This window comes from Pongo abelii, chromosome 1 (genome assembly GCF_028885655.2).
Source record: "Pongo abelii isolate AG06213 chromosome 1, NHGRI_mPonAbe1-v2.0_pri, whole genome shotgun sequence".
In the NCBI taxonomy this organism is placed as follows: domain Eukaryota; kingdom Metazoa; phylum Chordata; class Mammalia; order Primates; family Hominidae; genus Pongo; species Pongo abelii.
In genome coordinates, this window is record NC_071985.2 from 128960575 (window position 1) to 128967399 (window position 6825).

The window sequence follows — 6825 nt, forward strand, 5'->3', positions numbered from 1 at the left end:
AGTCTCATCTAAGACAAGGCAAGTCTCTTCTTCCTATGAGCCTATAAAATCAAAAGAAGGTTAGTTACTTCCTAGATAAAATGGAGGTACAGGCATTGGGTAAATTCAGCTATTCAAAATGGAAAAATGGAAGAAATTGTCCAAAACACAGGGGCTACAAGCCCCAAGAATTTCTGGATTCCAGTGGATCAGTCAAATCTCAAAGCTCTGAAATGATCTCCTTTGACTCCATGTCTTACATCCAGGGCACACTGATGCAAAATGTTGGTCCCCATGATCTTATGCAGCTCCACCCCTGTGGCTTGCAGGGTATACCTCCCCCTCCTGGATGCTTTCACAGACTGTCATTGAGTGTCTGTGGCTTTTCCAGGAAAACAGTGCAGGCTGTCAGTGGATCTATCATCCACCAGTGATAGATCCATCAGTAGATAATAGATCCACCAACAGCTTGCACCATTTGCCTGGAAAAGCCACAGACATTCAATGCCAGCCAGTGACTCTCTTCTCACACAACTAGGCAGTGCCCCAATGAGGAGTCTGTGTGGGGGTTCCCATCCTACATTTCCCTCCTGCACTGCCTTAGCAGAGGTTCTCCATGAGGGCTCCATCCCTGAAGCCCTCCTTTGCCTGCACATCCAGGCACTTCTATACTTCCTCTGAAATCTAGGCAGAGGTTCCCAAACCTCAGTTCTTGACTTCTGTGCACCCACAGGTCTAACACCATGTGTAAGCTGCTAAGGCTTGGGACTTGCACCCTCAGAAACAACAGCCTGAACTGTATGTTGACCCCTTTTAGCTACAGCCAGCATGCAAGGCACCAAATCCTGACACTGCACAAAGGAGCCAGGTCCTGGGCCTGGCCTACAAAACCATTTTTTCCTCCTAGGTCTCTAGGCCTGGAATGGGAGGATCAGCTGTTAAGACCTCTGACAGGCCCTGGAGACATTTTCCCCATTGTCTTGCCCATTAACATTTGGCCCTTCTTTACTTATGCAAATTTCTGCAGCTGGCTTGAATTTCTCTTAAGGAAAATGAGCTTTTCTTTTCTGTTGCATTATCAGGCTGTAAATTTTACAGACATTTATGCTTTGCTTTCCTTCTAAATATAAGTTCCCATTCCAAACCATATCTTTGGGAATATATAAAACTGAACCCTTTTGACAGCCCCCAAATTAACTCTTGAATGCTTTGCTGCTTAGAAATTTCTTACACCAGATACCCTAAGTGGTCTCTCCAGTTCAAAGTTCCACAGACTTCTAGGGCAGGGGCAAAATGCTGCCAATCTCTTTGCCAAAGCATAACAAGTGTCACCTTTGCTTCAGTTCCCAACAAGTTCCTCATCTCCATCTGAGACCATGCTAGCCTGGACCTTATTGTTCATATAACTATCAGCATTTTGGTCAAAGCCATTCAACAAGTCTCTAGGAAGTTCCAAACTTTTCCACATTTTCCTATCTTCTTCTGAGCCCTTCAAACTATTGCAACCTCTGCCTGTTACCCAGTTCCAAAGTTGCTTTCATATTTTCAGGTATCTTTAGAGCAGCACCCATCCTACTGGAAGTAATTTACTGTATTAGTCTGTTCACAGGCTGCTAATAAACACACCTGAGACTGGGTAATTTATAAAGGAAAGAGGTTTAATTGACTCACAGTTCCACATGGCTGAGGAGGCCTAACAATTATGGCAGAAGGCAAATGGGGAACAAAGTCACATCTAACAAGGTGGCAGGCAATATAGCATGTGCAGGAGAGCTCCCTTTAATAAAACTATCAGATCTTGTGAGATTTATTCACTATCATAAAAAAATCACAAAAAAAACCTGCCCCATGTTTCAATTACCTCTCACTGTATCCCTGCCAAGACATGGGAATTATGGGGGTTACAGTTCAAGATGAAATTTGGGTTGGGACACAGCCAATCCATCTGAGATAGATAGGTAAATAGATAAATGAGAGATAGATAGATAGATAGATAGATAGATAGATAGATAGATAGATAATAGATTTTTTTAAATATTAAGTATTACATTTTAAAAATAGGACCTTAGTGGTCACAGTGAAAATTTAACAATGTGTTTTCTCACTTAGCAATATAACATGGCCAATTTTCATGTCATTATACATAATTTTAAAAATTATTTGTAAGAACTGCATAGTATATTATAGGGCAAATGATCTTTTAATTTTTTAACACATTGTCTCATAATGAAAATGTATTTTGAATGATTATTATAAGTACATATATCTTTGAGTGTGAAAATGTTTTTAGTATAAATTTATCACAAAAAAATAATATTGTTCTTCATTTTTATTGTCTTGTTTATCTGTGAAATAATGCTTAAGAAGTTTTTGATACATTGCAGAGCTAGTGTTATAGTTTATATTTAGCTCAGGCCATCTGACTTTAGAGCCAGCACTCTTATGATTTATATAAACTCCTCTCTAGGATTTGGTTTTGAATTGCATTGGATTTATGATTAAACTTTAGGAAGATTTATCTCACCACTTTTTTATTTCTTTTCTTTGTTTTTTAGAAAAAAATATATAGTATTTCTTATGTAAGTGAGTATTTCTTATTAATCACAATGCAAGGTATTTTGCAATTTGCATTGATGTTTGAAATTAAATGTTTTTTATCAGGAGTACCAAGAAAGAATAGTGTAAGGCCAAATATTCCTGGAGTGTCAATTTATTATATAAAGAGTAATCTAAACAGCAGGCCGAGATAGTAGAATGATATATTTGATGTGCTATAAGAAAAAAAAAAATACATGCCACTTAAGAATATTATACCTGACAAAGCTGTTCTTCAGAGATATAGACAAGATAATGACTTTGCCAAACAAATAAAATTTGTGGGGACTTCATCACCATAGGAAAAGCATTACAAAAATTGCTGAAGAGAATTCTTCAAATTGAAACCAAATGACATTATGAGAGCACATGAAAGAATTATAACTTAGTGGTTAAGGAAAATATATAGGCAAACACATAATACTCTAATATTTTAATAGTAATGTGTAGACAGTTTTAACCCTAGTATAAATGCTGAAAGGCAGAGGTATTAAGAATAACTATGACTACAATAATTAACTAATGCACGATATTTTAAAATGTAATTTTGACATCAATAACAGAAAGAGTATTGTGTAGGGAAAAGTAAATGTATGGCATCTTCATATGTGAGGGAGGTTAAATTACTATCAGCTTAAAATAGGCTATTGCAAGAAGATTATGTAAGCTCTGTGGTATTCAGAAAGAAAAATTTATAGTAGATACACAAAAATTAAAGAAATGTATAGTGGATATGAAAATTAAAAATTAAAATATAACAGTATAAATAAATTATCAAAGATAAATTATCAAATTATAAAAGAAAAAAAAAGAAAGGAAAAAAAGAACTACAAAGCAGAACATAATCAAAAACATGCCAACAGCAAGTTCTTACCTATCAATATTTACATATTTTTTTGTTTTGTTTTTGGTTTTGAGACAGAGTCTCACTCTGTTGCCCAGGCTGGAGTGCAGTGGCAGGATCTCAGCTCACTACAACCTCTGCCTCCTGGGTTCAAGCAATTCTCCTGCCTCAGCCTCCTGAGTAGCTGGAACTACAGGCATGTGCCACCATGCCTGGCTAATGTTTTGTATTTTTAGTAGAGATGGGATTTCACTGTGTTTCCCAAGATGGTCTTGATCTCCTGACCTCATAATCTGCCTGCCTTGGCCTCCCAAAGTGTTGGGATTACAGGCGTGAGCCACCGCGACCAGCTGTTGTGGTTTTTTTTTTTTTTGAGACAGAGACTTGCTCTGTCACCCATTCTGGAACACAGTGGTGTGATCTCGGCTCACTGAAACCTCCACCTCCTGGGTTAAAGTGATTTTCCTGTCTCGGCCTCCTGAGAAGCTGGGATTACAGGTGCACACCACCACGCCCAGCTAATTGTAGTTTTAGTACAGACAGGGTTTCACCATGTTGGCCAACCTGGTCTTGAACTTCTGGCCTCAAGTGATCCACCTGCCTCCATTTCCCAAAGTGCTGGGATTACAGGCATGAGCCACCATGTCCAGCCTCAACATTTACTTTAAATTTAAATGGATTAAACCCTCTAATAAAAAGTTGTAAACTGGCCAAATGGGCCCAAAAAACAAGATCCAACTATGTGCTGTCCACAAGACTGGCTTCAGCTTTAAGGACACACATACACTGAAAGTGAAGGAATGGGAAAAGATATTCCACGTAAATCGTAATTAAAACAGAGAAGAAGAGCAGCATGGCTATATTTTTACTCGACAAAATAGACTTAAATAAAAAACTGTTACAAGACAAGGAAAGTTATTATATAATTATAGAAGAGTTAATGCATCAATTAAACATAGCAATTATGAATATATATTCACATACCAACAGAGCACCTATATACAAAACATATATTAACAGAAATCAAGAAAGAAATAGCAATACGGCAACACTAGGAGACTTCAATACTCTCAACTATGGATCAATCATTCGGACAGAAAATTCATAAGAAAACAGCAGACTTTAACAATGCTATTGACCAAATGGATGAAACAGATATATGGAACATTCAAAATTACATCCAACAGCAACAGGAAGAAAACTGAAAAATTCAAAAATATGTAGAAATTAAACAACACACTTCTGAGCACCAGTGAGCCAGAGAAGATATCAAAAGAAAAATTAAAAAAAAGTTGAGACAGCTGAAAGTGAAATGAAACATACCAAAACATATAGAATGCAACAGAAGCAGTACTAAGAGGCAATTTTACAGTGATAAATGCCAACATGAAAAAAGAAGGTCTCAAATAAACAACTTACCTCAAGGAAATAAAAGAAGAACAACTTAAGCCTAAAAAGGAAAAAAAAAAAAGATTAAAGCAAAGTAAATCAAATAGAAAAGGCAAGGATCCTGAGAAAATGGTAGAGTAGAAAGCACCAAAAATCTTTATCTTCACCCAGACGGCAATTGCACTGGAAAAACCTGTCTACATAACAATTTTATAGGTCTGGTATCTATTTGAAGTATTGAAACTTACAGGGAAAGGCATAGATGGTAAATTGCAGTTAACTTCTGACAATTGTAATTCACAGCAAGGTACAGCTGCACAGCCACCAGCCCCTTGGCAGGCAGTTGTGTATGTATTCCTGAAGCAGTTTGCAGGCTGCTCGTGGGAGCCAGGGTGGGCAAAAAGTATCCTGTCCTCCAAAAATATAGGATTTTGTTCAGATTGCTGTTTGCTGATACTTATGTTGGAGATGCAAACACAGAGTGGGGCCACCATTCTTGCACCCCTCCTCCCACTGTTGCAAGGCCGCTCACCTTGGTCTGAAGCAACTTTCATGTGATTTAAAAGAGCCAACATCCCCTTATATTTTTTACTTTTCTTACCTCACACCCATTTTTCTCTTTTTCCGCATTGGGAACTAGATATTTAAAGTCTGGAACATTAAAAAGCAACCATAAATATAGGGAATTTAGAAAGTCACCATGCATGCTCAGGTTCAAAAAAGACCTGAGAAGAAATGAAGTTTATACCACAGGTTTACATTAAAATAAGAATAGCCTACAAAAAGGAAAGAAAAAAAAGAAAATGAAAACTGAAAATCAGCAAATCCTGGGACAAAAGGAGAATCTGATTTCCAGATTTACTGCACTATTAAATTCAAATGTCCAGTTTTCACCAAAGAAAAAGACATGAGATATACAAAGAAACAGGAAAATATAGCCTATTCAAAAATAAATAAATAAATAAACCAGAAACTGCCCATGAGAAAGACTAGGTGGCACATTTGCTAGATAAATAATTTAAAGCAACTGTCTAAAAAATGCTCAGCAATCTGAAGGAATATGTGGAGAATGTCCAAAAATAATGTATAAAAATAAAAATATTAATAAAAATACATGAATTTTAAAAGAAAATTTAAACACCTGGAGCTGAAAAGTATAATAACTGAAATAAAAAAAATCATGAGAGGAATCCAAAGGCAGATTTGAACACACAGAAAAAATAATACACAAAGTTGAAAATAAGGCTATTGAAATTATTGAGTCTGAGGAACAGAATGAAAAATATTGAAGAAAAGTGAACAGAGTCAAGTATCCTGTGATAGACCATCCAGCAGACAAACATACACAGTTTGGAAATCCCAGAAGGAAAAGAGAAAAAGAAATGGCTATAGAGAATTTCTGAAGAAATAATAGCTGAAAACTTCCCAAATATGATGAAAGACATAAATATAAACTTCTGAGAAGCTCAGCAAACTTTTAGAAGTAGGATGAACACAAAGACACTGACATCAACCTGTCAAAAAACAGAGAATATTGAAAACAGAGAGAAATGACTCATCATATTTAAGTGATCCTCAATAAAATTATCAGATGTTTTCTCATCAGAAATTTTGTAGGCCAGAAGGCAGTATGCTGATATATTAAAACAGAAAGAAAAAATTGTCAACCAAAAATTCTATACTTATGAAAACCATAATTCAAAAAGTTCAAGAGGAACTCTAACTTCCCAGATAAACAAAAGTTCATTACTGTGAGACTTTTCTTACAAGACATGCTAAAAAGTTGAAATGAAAGGACACTAGACAGCAACATGAAGAAGGTCTTAGTAGTGGCAAGTATATTAGAAATTATAAAAGCTAGTATTATTTTAACTTTGATTTGTTACTCCACTTTTTTATTCTGTATTATTTAGGAGATACACATTTTTTTAAAAACTATCATTAGTTTAAAACCTAGTACTACTATAACTTTCATTTGTGAATCAACATTTTGTTTTCTACATTATTTAAGAGATTAA